This window comes from Bos indicus x Bos taurus, chromosome 2 (genome assembly GCF_003369695.1).
Source record: "Bos indicus x Bos taurus breed Angus x Brahman F1 hybrid chromosome 2, Bos_hybrid_MaternalHap_v2.0, whole genome shotgun sequence".
Classification (NCBI taxonomy): Eukaryota; Metazoa; Chordata; class Mammalia; order Artiodactyla; family Bovidae; genus Bos; species Bos indicus x Bos taurus.
Genome location: NC_040077.1, coordinates 8754720 through 8771941, shown reverse-complemented (window position 1 = coordinate 8771941; position 17222 = coordinate 8754720). Strand labels below are relative to the sequence as shown.

The window sequence follows — 17222 nt, the reverse complement described above, 5'->3', positions numbered from 1 at the left end:
CATTGGAAAAGACCTTGATGCTGAGAAAGATTGAAGGCAGGAGAAGGGGACAACAGAGGATGAGACGGCTGGATGATATCATTGACTTAATAGCCGTGAGTTTAAGCAAACTCCAGCAAATAGTAAAGGACAGGGAAGCCTGGAATGCTGCAGTCCCTGGGGTCACAAAGAGTCAGATATAACTGAGTGACTGAACAACAACAAAAGTTAGAAATTTCAAAAAGACTTAAAGAACCCATTTCATAGCTTACTTTTATGTTTTGAGCAATACTCCTTTGAGTACATAGAGTTGTTTCATATAAACTAGTACGCGGTTTAAAATCCAGTCATACAAGATATGTTGAAGAACAGTAAAATTACAGCCTTGACAAGTGTAAATAGTCGTTCAGTCATATCTGACTCTTTGTGACCCCATGGACTGTAACCCACCAGGCTCCTCTATTCATAGAATTTCTCAGGCAAGAATACCGGAGTCGGTTGCCATTTCCTTCTCCAGAGGATCTTCCTGCCCCAGGAATCGAACTCAGGCCTCCTGCATCATAAGTAGATTCTATACCATCTGAGCCACTAAGGAAGTCACGGCCTTGACACATTCATATAAAATGTGTATATATACACATACTTTTTTTTTCTGAATACTATGGACATAAACCTTCGGAGAATCTAAATAGAAAGGAATTGTTAAAATTTATGACTTAGCAAGATATATTTTGTGAAAATTTATCATGAGCTTTCAAACAAATCATGATTCTATTTCGTGACAATTATATATTTTAATTTATAAAATAGTCCTTTGGCTTTAAGTTTAGAAAACTTGCAGAACTATACAATGATGAAAGGGCTCTGACACTTGGCACTCTTTTTAGAATTATCTTTAAATATTTATAAATCAATACTTAAAAGCTTGAGAAATTACAGATATAGAAATATGTAACTCATCAATTATTATAGAGATGTGTAATTTTTTGACAATCAAACAGGATTTGTATTCTACCCTATATGCTTTTTTATAAGATTAATTTACTTTCTTTCAATGTCACCACTAAGTGTTCTTTTTCTCCTTCTATAGACATTTAAGTGCTATTGTCCAAGAAGGCAACAAGCAATGGAGGAAGACTTTTGTTGGGAGGCAACAGTGGGCAAGTCTGCCAGTTTCAACAAGAAATTCTGCCAATTTCAGCCATTGTTTGGCCATTTAGGGAAATGCTTCAACATTCTGTATTAAAACACTGAGCAGCCTTCTCATTTTCCCCAGTTTGAAAGGTCACGCCTTGGAATTCAGTGAAACCTGAACAGTAAATACATTACCGAAAGCATCTTTATTCATTTATCTGTCTTTATAATGACAGTAAAGGGGTAAATATTAGGTTGACCTAAGAATAATAAGACAGTAATTAGTTTCTGAATATTTTCTCTTTGGCAATAGGTAGTGACTAACGTCTTCAGAATTTCAGCTCTGATACCTGTTGTGTACTGCACACAAAATCACAGAGTCACTATCCAGTTTTCTGTGGAAACTGGTAGAAAGAAACATTGATTCATTTAATCATTTATTCAACAGTTTTTAAGCACCTACTAATGTAGACACTTATCTAGGTGCTAGGTATCAGTGGGGAAGAAAAAAATAGAAGTGCAGTACTTGTAGAGCTTAGGGGTTAGTGTCATGGACAGAACATAAATAATAACAGAAAATATGTAAATTATAATAGATGGTTTGGCCAGATGATTGACTTTATAGTAAAAAAGCAAGGGCATGCTAAAACAGGTAAAGATGAGCAATAGGGTTGTAGTGGTGAGCAGTGTTGTAGTGTCAGTCACTCACTCCTGTCCAACTCTTTGGGAACCCATGGATTGTAGCCCACAGGCTCCAGTGTCCGTGGGATTCTTCAGGCAGAAATACTGGAATGAGTTGCCTTGCCCTCCTCCAGGGGATCTTCCAGACAGAGGGATTGAATCCCAGTCTCCTATATTGTAGGCAGATTCTTTACCATCTGAGCCACTGGGGAAGGGGTGTAGGTATAGGTGTAGGTTTATTTTAAATAGTGATTAGCTTAAGCCCCAAAGAACAGCTTTTATCTGAGCAAAGACTACAGGGAGGAGACAGACTTAGGCATATGGATATCTGAGGGAAAAGTGTTCTATGCTCCATAAAAGAAACTCAGATAAAATTTAATCTTATCTTAAATAATGTGTTGACCTTCCCTTAAACTTACACCAGTTGATATCAGAAGTACTAGCAAAGAAATCAACTTGTTTGGAGGTAAAGGACTCAATCAAAGAAAGAAGAGCTACTAAAATACAGACTCTAGGAACTATAGGCCCAGAAGTAAGAACAATTAGTGTTTTGTTTTGTTTTCATATTCTGGTGCTATAATGATGCATAAGTGATGAAGAGTAGAGAAAAGGAGACATAATAAACATTAATAGAAAGTTACTCAATTAATTCATTTAAATAAGTATTCCTTCATTAATTTTTATTATAATTTTATATCAATAAAGTAATATGATACACAATGATCTTCGTTTTATTTATTGGCCACACTATGTGGCTTACAGGATCTTAGTTCCCCAGCCAGTGATTGAATCTGTGCCCCCTACATTGAAAGTACAGTGTCTTAACCCCTGGACTGCCAGGGAAGTCCCTGATCTTTGTTTTTTTACCACAAATGTTAATTCCAAAGAGTTATTCAAATTGGAATTGATATACTGTGATAGCTCTCCAGACAGAAAAGCTTACATATTGCATTTATAGACTATTTCCCTCACATGATAATAAAATTATGCAACTATGTGTGGAATAAAAAAGGACAAGTGTGTGGGAAAAATGATTTAATGGTTTTGAGTAATTAGGAGCAGGGTGTTGTCTCAGTGTAAAAATCTAACTTTTTTTTTTTAAGAGCACATGCTATTTCAAGACCTACATCATAGTTACACTTAATGAAATCCTCTGAGGACACACTGAGCTGGAATCTCTTGCTTCTAAGTTTGGATCCCATAAACTAAATTTATTTATCTTATTCTGGCTTCTAGCATCAGAAACTACATGCAACATTGAAAGGTTTGAACATGTAGTCTTTTATGGTCTGTATGGTACTATAACTGAGAAAATTGAGATTTTGTAGCCTTAAATACATAATCTTTTATGGTACCAGACTTGAGACAGTTGAGAATTTTGTGAACTGTGAGCTTTCAGGGTTAATCTGAAAATTTACATAATAGTGAATTTTTGGATGTTTGACTTTCACAAAAACTCTAGTACAAGCTCTTTGATTTTGGTATATTTATTTTGAAAGAAGTAGGATGGAATCTGCTTCGTTAAATATGGAAAAATATTAATTTTATTATCAAAAGAGTAAGAATTCTAATCAATTTTGAACTGATAACATGGAACGCAATATGGGAAATCCTTTTGGAAACTGTATAATTAAGGAAGTTAATTCATGTGAAGAATTCAATTAATTAAAATATTAAACAATATTTAGGAAAATTATTTTATGGATTTCACCCTTGCCAGTTTGCTCTAGACCTTAAATCTTGTTTATATCTCATTTGAAGAACTTCCTAATCAAATTAGTGAGCCCATACATTCTTCAAAGCTTTATTCTTAATGATATCACTTTCTTTAACCACATTCTTTTTAGCCTAAAAAAATGAACAATTTCTGTTACACAACCATGATAGTTTGGGTGGATTTAGATGCAAAGAAACCTTTCTGTTAAAATTTAAAATGCCGAAGTTACATCAGAGCAGTAAGAAAATATTTCAGAATATCAAAACACATACAATTGTGAGCCGAGAAGAATCCATTAGATTATCCCTTATTTCAGGGTTTTTTTCTTCTAATCTATAATCCAAGGTTTCTTAAATATAATGAATATATGCAGAGTCAGAATTATATAAGTCTGACTCATAGATATATGTCAGAAAATATCTGACTCATCAGCTTTTATCATTTTAGAAAACAGCCTAGTTAAAGCATCGGTCCGGATCTTGGGACAAGATGAAAAATGGAGTGACAGCCAGCAGTATAGATTAAGAGTTAATAGGTTCTTCAGTCAGTGCTGTCTTACACTGTGCTGAGGCGGAGCTGATGTTGTCCAGACCTGGGTCTTGTCTTGCTCACCTTTAACCTCTAACATAGGGCCTGGCATATCATGGATGCTTGCAAAACTGAAGATCATGCTGTTTAAGCATGCTATTATAATAGCACCCTTAATAGCAATAATGGCACAGTCACTGAGTTAAACCACAGCTATCCTCTGACCAGATTAAATTCTGGTGTGAACAGAAATTTCCCCAAATAAAATATATGTCAGTGAGAACATATTTTAACTTGATAAGAGGAAGAGCAATCTGGGAAGGTCCTATGGGTATGTTCTTTTTTCTTAAAATGTGGAAACTTTATATCATGTCATATCTCTTTAATGTCTCCCATTCAGTCATATCTGACTTTTTGCGACCCCATGGACTGCAGCCTACCAGGTTCCTCTGTCCATGGAATTTTCCAGGCAAGAGTACTGGAGTGGGTTGCTATTTCCTTCTTCAGTTTATAATAAAAAATATTTTAATATTATACTAATATGTATTATATTTACTTTAAATATATCCTCAACATACATTTAAACCACACCAGACTGCCCCTATCATCCCTCTAGAGAAATCCCTGAATAACTAGAGAATATGTGGCATTCTAATGGCTGGATGGCATTAAGATGTCAGTTCTTGTCAATTTAACTAGCAAATTCACTATAGTTCCAGTTATTATTCCAGAAGGAATTTTCGAAGAACTTTCCAAATATAAAAATCTAAATCATTATGGAGAAAAAAGAGCAAATATAGATGAATCCCCCTAAGTAGTCATTATGGTTATTTTATGTGTTAATTTGGCTAGGCTATGGTGCCCAGTTGTTTGATCAAACAACTAATCGCAGCTAATCTAGATGTTGCTGTGAAGCTATTTCGTAGATATGATTAACATCTACCATCAGTCAAATTTAAGTAAAGCAGATGACCTTTGATAATGTATGTGATAAAGCCTTCCAATCATTTGAAAGCTTTAAGAGTAAATATTGAGGTTTCCTAAAGAAGAAAAAAATTTTCTTCAAGGTTTTTTCCCATGCTTGTCTTGACCATCTGCGGCCAGAAAGTAGCTGCTGAGTATTTGGTTTCGAGAAGGGTGAGGATAGGCAGGTGCAGGTGTGGGTATAGAAACAGTGAAAGGAAAAGGGAGAGAAGACAGAAAATCACCAATTGCAGATTCTACTGCTGTGTAGTTTTTCCCAGAGCAGTTTTTCATGCAGCATTGTGCTCTAGTTGATGAAAATAATCTTATAGGCCATTTGTTTCTCATTTTTTAAGTTTGTAGGTACTTATAAATGTATCTGAGGTATATGAAAAATATATACATATAATTTACTTCATTCTAGAAGAAAAGTTGTCACTTGAATTAATTAGCAAATTTCATAAATGAGATCCAAAACTCTTACTAGATCCATCAAAAAGGGAGGTCCCTTGAAACTCACGCAGCTATATGCAAAATGTGAGCCTCTATGACATTTATCTTATGAATATAGATTAGTTGGTTTTGTACAGGAGAAAGAGTTTGTAGTTTTCATTATATTCTCAATGCGGGTCATATATCATATAATATTCAAAAACAGAATAAATTATTTTAAACTAAAACGTAAATGAATGTTAACAATCTTATTGTACAGGTATTCTTTCATCATGTTTCTGAAATATAATACATAAGATAATGTAAGTGGGTACCATTAGACAGTAATAAAAGGCCCTTCAATAAAGACATTTTTTTAAAAATAAAATCACCACCAGAAACTTGGAGTTCTACAAATGACGTTTAACTTGATCATTCTAAATGTTCTTTAAATTTTGAGTTTCTACAGCTTCTATAAGTAGTCAAAACTCAAAACTTCTTGACAGACGTCTAACGTACCATATTTCACAAAGTCCACATGAGTAACATGATTAAATTTATTTGTATTATCTTAAGTTAGAGGAAACTGAGTTTGGATCTGGTGGATCATTATTGTTATTCAACTTTGTGCAACATTTGTAATAAGAGAGATCTAATACACACAAGTGCAACAAAATAGTTAGGATTCAGAATCACAGTAGACATACGTAAAAACCAGAGCTTTGTCAATGATGGCCATTTGATTTTGGGAAAACCGTTTACTTCATTGGACTTCATATGTAAAAGAAAGAAAAAAACAATAATTTCTATATAATATACATTTAAAATTATTAGCATGAAGATACCTTTTAAGTGCTCAAACTTTGTAGAAATGGTGGTTAGCAATGTCACTTTTATTAGGTTCTGGCATATATTATATGATTACAAAAGTGTGATTAGTCGAAAAACATTACAAATCACTCTTGATCACTCTCCCTGACCTATGAAGGGGCTGTATTCTAACTCTCTGTATGTTGATTGAAATAAGTTTTTGCAAAGACACAAGTTATGTCCTCAATTATTTCCTCTTGTTCACAGGAAATTTATGATGAGTACTAAAATGTGTTAAATACCTACTAAGTGCCAAGGGCTGTGCTAAACATTTTCAATGAATTGTTTATTGGATTCCTAACAAAACCTTATAAAGCAGTGTGATTATCACTTCCATTTGACACAAAAGGGAATTAAGTAGTGGTGAAGTTTGGGTTCATACGTGAGTAACCTAAACCCAAAGTCCATCACACTTCACATCTGTAATGTGGCTCATATTTTAACTGATATTATAGCTTTTTATTTTTTTGCAACTGATAAAGGTGGCAAATAAAAAATAAAAATAAAAAAACTTAAAAATTAAACTCATGGAGTAACCTGGAAAGCTAAGGTTATTTACTCCATCACTGTTTTGAAAGAATTTCAATGCACTCTACACTTAATGTGGGTTGACATTGGCCTGCTGTAGGGTCAGGGGTACTGAGTGTGGCAGTGCTTGCATGGGATTTTTTGAAGAAGGTCTTCATTATCTTCATTACCTCCACCATAGTTTGGCCTCAGGACAAACAACAGGGAGGGAACACAGTTGTTGCCCATCAACAAAAAATAAGATTAAAGATTTATGGAGCATGGCCCCACCCATCAGAACAAGACCCAGTTTCCCCCTCAGTCAGTCTCTGCCATCAGGAAGCTTCCATAAGTCTCTTATCCTTCTCCATTAGAGGGCAGACAAAATGAAAACCACCATCACAGAAATCTAACCAACTTATCACATGGATCCTAGCCTTGTCTAACTCAATGAAACTATGAGCCATGCCGTGTAGGGCCATCCAAGATGGACAGGTCATGATGGAGAGTTCTGACAAAACATGGTCCAGTGGAGAAGGGAATGCAAACTACTTCCGTATTCTTGCCTTGAGAACCCCATGAACAGCATGAAAAGGCAAAAAGACAGGACACTGAAAGATGAACTCCCTAGGCCGGTAGGTATCCAATATGCTATGGGAGTTCAGTGGAGAAATAACTCCAGGAAGAATGAAGAGACAAAGCCACAGCCAAAACAACACTCCAGCTGTGGATGTGACTGGTGATAGAAGCAAGATCCGATGCTAAGAGCAATATTGCATAGGAACCTGGAATATTAGGTCCGTGAATCAAGGCAAATTGGAAGTGGTCAAACAGGAGACAGAAGAGTGAACACTGACATTTTAGGAATCAGTGTACTAAAATGGACTGGAATGGGTGAATTTAACTCAGATGACCATTAGATCTACTAGGGTGGGCAGGAATCCCTTAGAAGAAATGGAGTAGCCATCATAGTTAACAAAAGAGTCTGAAATGCAGTACTTGGATGCAATCTCAAAAATTACAGAATTATCTCTGTTCATTTCCAAGACAAACCATTCAATATCATGGTAATCCAAGTCTATGCCCCAACCAGTAATGCTGAAGAAGCTGAGTTGAATGGTTCTATGAAGACCTACAAAACCTTTTAGAACTAACACCCCAAAAAGATGTCCTTTTCATTATAGGGGACTGGAATGCCAAAGTAGGAAGTAAAGAAATACCTGGAATAACAGGCAAATTTGGCCATGGAGTACAGAATGAAGCAGGGCAAAGGCTAATAGAGTTTTGCCAAGAGAACGTACTGGTTATAGTAAATACCCTCTTCCAACAACACAAGGGAAGATTCTACACATGGAATGACCAGATGGTCAACTCCGAAATCAGATCGATTATATTCTTTGCAGCCAAAGATGGAGAAGCTCTATACAGTCAGCAAAACCAAGACCGGAAGCTGACTATGGCTCAGATCATGAACTCCTTATTGCCAAATTCAGACTGAAATTGAAGAAAGTGAAGAAAACCACTAGACCATTCATGTATGACCTAAATAAAATTCCTTATGATTATACAATGGAAGTAAGAAATAGATTTAAGGGACTAGATCTGATAGAGTACCTGATAAACTATGGACGGAGGTTTATGACTTTGTACAGGACACAGGAATAAAGACCATCCCCATGGAAAAGAAAGGCAAAAAGCAAAATGGCTGTCTGAGGAGGCCTTACAAATAGCGGTGAAAAGAAGAGACGCAAAAAGCAAAGGAGAAAAGGAAAGATATACCCATTGAATGCAGAGTTCCAGAGAATAGCAAGGAGAGATAAGAAAGCCTTCCTCAGCAATCAACGCAAAGAAATAGAGGAAAACAAATGAAAAGGAAAGACTAGAGGTCTCTTCAAGAAAATTAGAGATAGCAAGGGAACATTACATGCAAAGATGGGCTCAATAAAGGACAGAAATGGTATCGACCTAACAGAAGCAGAAAATATTAAGAAGAGGTGGCAAGAATACACAGAACTGTGCAAAAAAGATCTTCACAATCAGATATTCACTATGGTGTGATCACTCACCTAGAGGCAGGAATCTTGGAACGTGAAGTCAAGCGGGCCTTAGAAAGCATCTCTATGAACAAAGCTAGTGAAGGTGATGGAATTCCAGTTGAGGTATTTCAAATCCTAAAAGATGCTGCTGTGAAAGTGCTGCACTCAATACGTCAGCAAATTTGGAAAACTCAGCAGTGGCCACAGGACTGGAAAAGACCAGTTTTCACTCCAATACCAAAGAAAGGCAATGCCAAAGAATGCTCAAACTACCGCACAATTGCACTCATCTCACACGCTAGTAAAGTAATGCTCAAAATTCTCCAAGCCAGGCTTCAGCAATACGTGAACCGTGAACTACCAGATGTTCAATCTGGTTTTAGAAAAGGCAGAGGAACCAGAAATCAAATTGCCAACATTCACTGAATCATCAAAAAAGCAAGAGAGTTCCAGAAAAGCATCTATTTCTACTTTATTGATTATGCCAAAGCCTTTGACTGTGTGGATCACAATACTGTGGAAAATTCTGAAAGAGATGGGAATACCAGACCACCTGATCTGCCTCTTGACAAACCTATATGCAGGTGAACAAGCAACAGTTAGAACTCGATATGGAAAAATAGACTGATTCCACATTGGGAAAGGAGTCCTTCAAGGCTGTATATTGTCACCCTGCTTATTTAGCTTATAAGTAGAGTACATCATGAGAATGAATCAGAAGCTGGAATTAAGATTGCCAGGAGAATTATCAATAACCTCAGATGTGCAGATGACATCAAACTTATGTCAGAAAGTGAAAAGGAACTGAAGAGCTTCTTGATGAAAGTGAAAGAGGAGAGTGTAAAAGATGGATTAAAATCAAAATTAAAAAAGCTAAGATGGTGGCATCTGGTCCTATCACTTCATGGCAAATAGATGGGGAAACAATGGAAACAGTGAGAGACTTTCTTTCCTTGAGCTCCAAGATCAATGCAGATGGTGACTGCAGCATTAATTTGAAAGATGCTTGCTATTTGGTAGAAAAGCTATGACCAACCTAGACAGCATATTAAGAAGCAGAGACAGTCCTTTGCCAACAAATGTCCATCTAGTCAAAGCTATGGTTTTTCCAGTAGTCATATATGAATGTGAGATTTGGACTATAAAGAAAGCTGAGTGCTGAAAAATTGAAGCTTTTTAATGGTGTTGGAGAAGACTCTTGAGAATCCCTTAGCCCATAAGGAGATCAAACCAGTCCATCCTAAAGGAACTCAGCCCTGAATATTCATTGAAAGGACTGATGCTGAATCTGAAACTCCAATACTTTGGCCACCTGATGCAAAGAACTGACTCAATGGAAAAGACCCTGAAGCTGGGAAAGATTGAAGGTGGGAAGTGAAGGGGATGACAGAGGATGAGATGGTTGGATGGCATCACAGACTCAATGGACATGAGTTTGAGTAAGCTCCAGGAGTTGGTGATGGACAGGAAAGCCTGGTACACTGCAGTCCATGGGGTTGAAAAGAGTCGGACAACCCTGAGCGACTGAGCTAACTAACTACACTTAAGCCAAGATTCGAGGAACAGCATCCCTTTGCACTAGGGATGACATGGTATCAGCCACCAATTGGAAAGGGAAGCAGAGTTGTTCAGAACATGAGTCAAGGCCTTGTTTTGCCACTTGATAACTACATGACCTTGGGCACATTACTTAGGAGCTCTGTGCTTTAGTTTATGAGTTTCGTACATGCAAACAAGGATAATATTTGCTAGGGCTTTGAGATGAAAGGAGTTTATACATTAGTAATTAATAATGTCTATGGCACATAGCAAACCCTCAAAGAAATTAGCTAAGTCAGTAGCAGCAAGCCACCCTTTAAAATGGAGTTCTCTTGTACGAGTGCAGTGTGCACAGGTCACCTTCTCCTGACTTTGGGAGGGAATGCTGTAGCAGGGAAGGCAGATCCCCCTGTTGGAGGCTGTAGCAGAGGAGGCAGACTCTCCTGTAGGAATATTAAGATAGATTCATCCAATAACGAAGGCTTCCTCTTATGGCGCAGCAGTAAAGAATCTGCCTGCTGATGCTGAAGACTCCATTTGGATCCCTGAGTTGCGAAGATTCCCTGGAGGAGGGCATGGCTACCCACTTCAGTATTCTAGACTGGGAAATCCATGGACAAAGGAGCCTGGTGAGCAACAGTCCATGAGTTCCAAGAGTTGGACACTACTTAGCAACTAAACAACAACAAAATCCATCAGTGCATACTTCATTCAATAACACATCCTCATCTTACAGTGTCAAGGATCAGAAAGCAAAGCAACCTGACAAAAAATATATGTATTTACTCAAGTAAACCTTACAATTCCAAGATATTTTAGTTAACTGAGACTTTAATAAAATTTTGTTTAACACATTTAAAATGTAGCAATGTCTTTACTAAATATGATATGATTGTGGTCTAAAACATACTCCATTCCAGGGAACTGCTTCAAACAACAACTATATCTAAATTTCTAAAGCACAACTACAAAAGTTATATTTTTGCCTTAGCTAATAAAGTTTACTGTCATGTCATAAAAAAAGGTTTGAAACCAAAACAATTTCATTGAAATGATTTTTAAAAGAAATATGTAAATTGATTAATAAAATATTTAAGCCTGTTACCCTAATGTTAGGTTCGCATTATCTAATAAAAACAAATCTCCTATTTTGCCTCATATTTGAAATGAACACAATTGAGGAAAAAAAGATCAACAATTTTGTATTGCTGGCATTCTTTTCCCAGAGTTTTAATCCTCCTTATTTTCTGCTATCACATTATTTATTCTTCTCTAGTACTTAGTGAAGTTCCAATTTTCTCTTCAAATTATCCTTGGAAGGGAAGCAAAATTGAGGTTCATGCACAGATATCTGCATAATAATTGGTGTCAGGTTAATTAATGGTTATGGGTTCAAACTAATACTCATCTGTAAAATGTATCAAATCAGTGCATGGATTTAAGACAAATTAACTTAGTTTCCATTGATAAAAGCAAGTCTGTGTGCTCATGAATATGCTAACGACCCCCCAGTGACTCGGCTGGAAGGAGAGGGACAGGCACCTTGTAAACCTTCTAGCTGCTATTTCACTATACCACTTGTTCTCGTGACTATGGTTTCTGAGAAGCACAATCGGGCCTGAGTTAACCTAAGTCGGAATAGAGAAATAATGACAGATTTATACAAAAGTTTATGCCATATTAACATTTTTTATTTAAAAAATATGTTCCATGTTAAGAGGGATAAGATTTCTCTGAAAATTGGGCTCCATCCAACAACTGCAATAAGGTATAAAACCTTAATACCACAGGGTTGGGTTGGTTAATTGTTTATTTAGATTTAGATTGGGTTGAGTTTTTGTCCTAGTAATTGGTTGTAAGGGAGAAAGCATATGATACATTTAATTAAACCATGAAGGAAGAAAAAGATTAAAACTTGATTTGTATTTAAAAAAATACACCCCTTTGACCATTTTTGCAAGCAATTATATATTGTGTTAGTTTTGCATGATACTGTCTTTTTTAAGTAAAGAAATTTAAGGGAAAAAAAGGAAGAAATATGTTCTGGTAAAGTATTTGCAACTTATCTGATAATAATACCAGTAACCTAATAATCATAGAACCTAACTCTGTCACAGACAATGATTCCATTTTATTTTTTAATATTAAAAAGACTTTTATTGGGTCTTTAAAATCCATTTATTCATTTTTTGTAAATAACATTAAAGTTAAAAACTAATTTGATTTTAAGTTAACTCAAATATGAAAAATACAGATTACTTAATTTAATCTAATTTAATGAACAATATTGTAATTCAAATTAGATATGAAAAGATAATAATCTGGATTTATTGAGGATGGAAAGTTTAAGCTGTTTAAGCTGGAATGACAATAGTATGTATAAAAGAATATCTTATTATTTAAATGGGTTTTGTTGATTTAATTATCATATATCTAATCATATGTTCTTTTTCCTTAAATCACACTAGATCAATATTTACAAATTTGTAAAATTTGTAAAATTGTAAAATTCCAAATTTTACAATTAAATGTATTCTATATTATGCAATTTTATAGTAGTTAAGTCTATATAGCTTCAAAATTATATACCAACTTATAAGTAGATAAACTAAAATTAAGGTATGAAAACTATCCAGTTACTTTGAGTTGCGTAACTATGGATTGATGAAAGAATTTGGGAGGCATGATTGTCCATGTGAATAAATGGGAAAATGTGTGAGATATCGCATTAGTATGCAGATCCTGTGTCTCTGGTAAACTTTTATTTTCTATTTAACTGCATCAGAGCATATTCTGGTATTATATGAGAGAATTTCTTAAATTTAATAGTGCAACAGCAACATGGTAGTAGTAATTTGGTAGAAAAAGAAAGATTTCCTAAGAAATTATAGACATTTATATAGTGCATCCCTAGACATCAAAACCAAACACAGGCAAATCTTTTAAACAAGTATATATTGACTTTCCATCTTAAGTTCATTCTCTGAAAGTCTGATTAAGTCAAGAACTAACAGATGCTACAAGTCTGACTCTCTAAGTATCTGTCTTTAACACCACTGCAATGATATATCTCATGTTTATGGGTTAAAAGCTTCTCTGAATCGTAAACAAAGATAAGGAATGAAACTAATGACTTCAAATAATGTTCTTTAAATATATTTGTTTTCTGAAATGTTGACCATTATCATGGTATCTCTAAAAACAGAATTCTGTTTTTCAAGTTGTGTTCAATGTCATACATAAACAAGTTTTGTATAGTAAATGCATATTTTGATCTTTAAAGTATTTTGTTAATTGTTCTATAGCAATCACTAAGGCAAGTCTTAAAAATTAAGTAACTCTCAAATTTTAACTATGGAGGTAAAGGTTGGAAAAAATATTGCTATAATTGTTTCAGATATGATCTAAAATAGAAATATGTAATAATACTATTAACTGAATTTTGATTAGATTTTACATGTTTATCAAATTATTTTTCCATGCTAACATAGAGCTTATAACGTAAACTTCTTGTTCTGATATTATTTGAATTTTTTACTGAAGTAAATATCTGTTATGCGTAAAAGAATGATAAAATATGTACAAGTGAATCTGAAGGTTCTCATATGTGTTGACTCAATTTAAAGTTCACTATATCCTAGGCATCACCAATGAGAAAATTACATACACCTTGACCATTCATTTAGCATAGTCTTAAAATTACAGACCCAAGTCTGATTTCTTTTTAATATTTTGTGATTCATTTTTTTTCAAAGTGAATGAAAGATCTTATGTATTCTAGAAGTTTACATATTTTATCTAACAAAATTATATTTTGGCATGTGTCAAGATGGAGACTTGTAGCAATAACCAAAAGCATATTCTTAAAGACACCCAAATATTGCAGGTAAAACATATTTTAGCTCACATTACCCATGTAATTTCTCAACTCTATATTTTATCTTACATATTTAGAACTGGCATTAGATTCTGTGCATTAATTTTATGATCTAATAGGGTAATATCATCCAGAAAAATAAATTAATTCTTTATGGCTGAAAGCATGTGTCAGTGCTCTGATATTTCTTTACAATGAAAGAAAGCAAACTGTAGAATATAATAACATGAATTCTTATTTCAAATTTTCAATGATTTTCTCAAATAATAAGCCTTTGCCAAAAGATCCACAATATTCATTCCTGAATATTCCACACTATTATTTGAAAATAAAAATTATAAATCATTATAATTGTTACCAAAAATAAGCTATTCAAGAAAATTATGGGGTTTTGGTTAGCAATTAGAGATTATAGAATTTGAGGAAGTTTCTTATTATAAAATATGATATTAATTTTATGTAACACCTCCTTCTAAGAAAATAAACTAAAAGAACTGCTATTTTTAGGTTTTGTTACTATCCCATGACATTGGGTTAGGCATTTAATGTGTTCTTTCCATTTCCTCCCCTAATAATCTAATGGCTATTTACAAAGTTACATTCAAAAACAACATCCATTTCCACAAATGTGTCAGAGAACTTAGTACAATTAATGAATGACAGGAGATAGGAAACCAGTCATAATATTTTTTAAAGAATCACAAAAACAAGACTTAATTGAAGTTTCCATTATTTGGAGAAATATATGGAAGAATTGAGTAGAAACTTATAAAGGAATTACTCAGAATGAGTTGGTGGTCCACTGTTAATGTGCCTGATATGGATGATTAAGTACAGAATTTCTCCATGGAAAGACATTTTGCAGATTTATCATTTCATTTGGGTATGAAAATATACTAAAATTATGTCAATCAATATAATTTGAACCCAAATCTGACATCTAATTTTCCTCAGCAATAAATTTGTCATGTCTCTATACAAACATCTTATAAAGTAGACACTCGTTTCTTAAACTGTCCAATTGTCTGTACTGTTGAAAGAAGCATTAACAGATGTTTCATCTCGACATTTCAGTAAGTTCTATCCTAGAAATTATTTTTTTTAAAACACACTTTAATTTCTCTTTAACAATCTGATATACCCAATTGGGAAATCTTGGCTATTTTCTTTGTTATCTCAATATCACACCCTCCCAAAAAAGCTTGCAGAGGGTTATCAGACAAATGGAAGCAACACATTCTATTACTTCTTAGCTATAAAAAGCTTTGAAATTAGAAATACCAACATTTTCTCAAGCCTAGTTGTTTTTTTTCCTCTGTTGCCCACCCCATGATCCAACACAGCGGAAACAGTTCAGGGTTAATAAAAGAGATTTAAACACATCTGGCAACATCGAACAATGAAAATTCCATTAGTTCAGTAGTTCGAGATGTATGTGTAAATAGAGGTAGAAGGCAAATAGAAGACAAATATAATAAATCCAAAGTTATTACTTTTCCTTAGATTCTCCATTGTGTTTAACAGCAGAGTGAGTGAGGCTCCAAGATCCCCATAAGTATTCTCTCATCCCCTTTTTAAAACAGTGATTATATGGAAAGTTTAAAGACTCTTGGTGGGGGAAAAATGTTTTCCAGCTGTCAAAATTTAAGCTTAGCTAATAGTAGAGCTAATTTTAAAAGGCATTGTTCCCTGATTAAGATATTTGTTCAGAAGTATGCCTTTAAATCCATTTAGATGTTTTATTACTTCCCAAATTTATTTTCTAGAATAGCACTGTACATAATATTATCTAGTAGTAACAGGTATTGTGTACATCTTGGGGAGATATACTGTCGTTTTTCTAACACATGAAGTAAATGAAAATTGTTTAAACATAATTTCAATGTCACTAGCTGAGTTCTATAGTAAAAACATTGTCAAACGACTTGAGAATACTACTCTGAATAAATATATTTATTTTGAATAATGCACTTACCCAGAACAGCTCCTAAGGAAATTCTTGGTGAACTATTCTTAGGATGGAATTTGATTTTCTGAGATTCCGCAGAGGAAATGTACCCCCAGGCAAGGTGGGGAAGGGTGAAAGCCTTGCAATATGATCCTGGAGGCAGAGTGAGGTCCAGTTAGCAGAGCTTGGTGATCCTAAGGCAGGAGGTGACACTCTGCTGGAGAGACTGTTGTTCTGAGTGGACTGGAAGAGTTGTCACATTGTATGTGCTCAGCAGCAGAAGGGAAACATCAGAGCTTCCTGTTACATCACTCTGACCCCGCCTGCAGTTAGTGTTAGGTTACTTTCTTTCTCAAATGGCATACCCCAGGAAAGCAGTACTCCTTTTTTATTCTGAGACAGGAGCAAGAAGCAGCCTGAACAGACACATCATATGCTGTATGAACACATTGTTAGCAGCAAAAGCTGGCTGGATTTCACCTTGACTGAGTTCTGTTAGAACTTGTCAAACAGAGCTGCCTATGGTTTGAAGGAAATCTGAATATAGTATTCTGCTCAAAGAATTAAAGGAGTTAGGGAGTGTGTGTGTGTGTGTTGAATTATACTTTACAAAGCATCAAGGGAATGTTTTAATGTAACATATCTTTCTTCATAGAGGAACACAGAAAAGTAATAACTATTTTTCCATCATAATTAGTTCTGTGATCTAATTCTTGTTAATTTGGACCTCGATAATCAGAGCTGTTCCCTCATCAGTTTTCCACAATTAAATGATGAAACTCTTTCCTGCAGGTTTTTTTTTAACATTTTTAAAATTTTGTTCATGACATAGGAATATGTTCCAACCAGAACCATTGTGTGTGTATGTGTTGTGTATCTATAGATATACATATATAATTATTTTTCAGTATATATGAATATATATTTTAGAGAAAGTAACCTTGAGAACACTTATACATGTAAATGTTTGCACATATTTTAAAATATTTGACTTATCACCTATGAAGTAAA

At 34.6% G+C, this 17222-nt stretch overlaps 1 protein-coding gene across 3 annotated transcripts in view; it reads right to left on the bottom strand.

The window, feature by feature from the left end:
• CALCRL (calcitonin receptor like receptor) overlaps positions 1-16569 on the bottom strand; it is a 129783-nt gene extending 113214 nt beyond the window's left edge. The window contains exon 1 of one of the 3 annotated variants that reach the window (XM_027555810.1): positions 16239-16569. The gene's annotated coding sequence lies outside the window, so the exon portion shown is untranslated. The remainder of the gene's footprint in view (positions 1-16238) is intronic. The other 2 variants (XM_027555820.1, XM_027555800.1) reach the window with 2 other exon arrangements.
• Between the last annotated feature and the right edge of the window lie 653 nt (positions 16570-17222).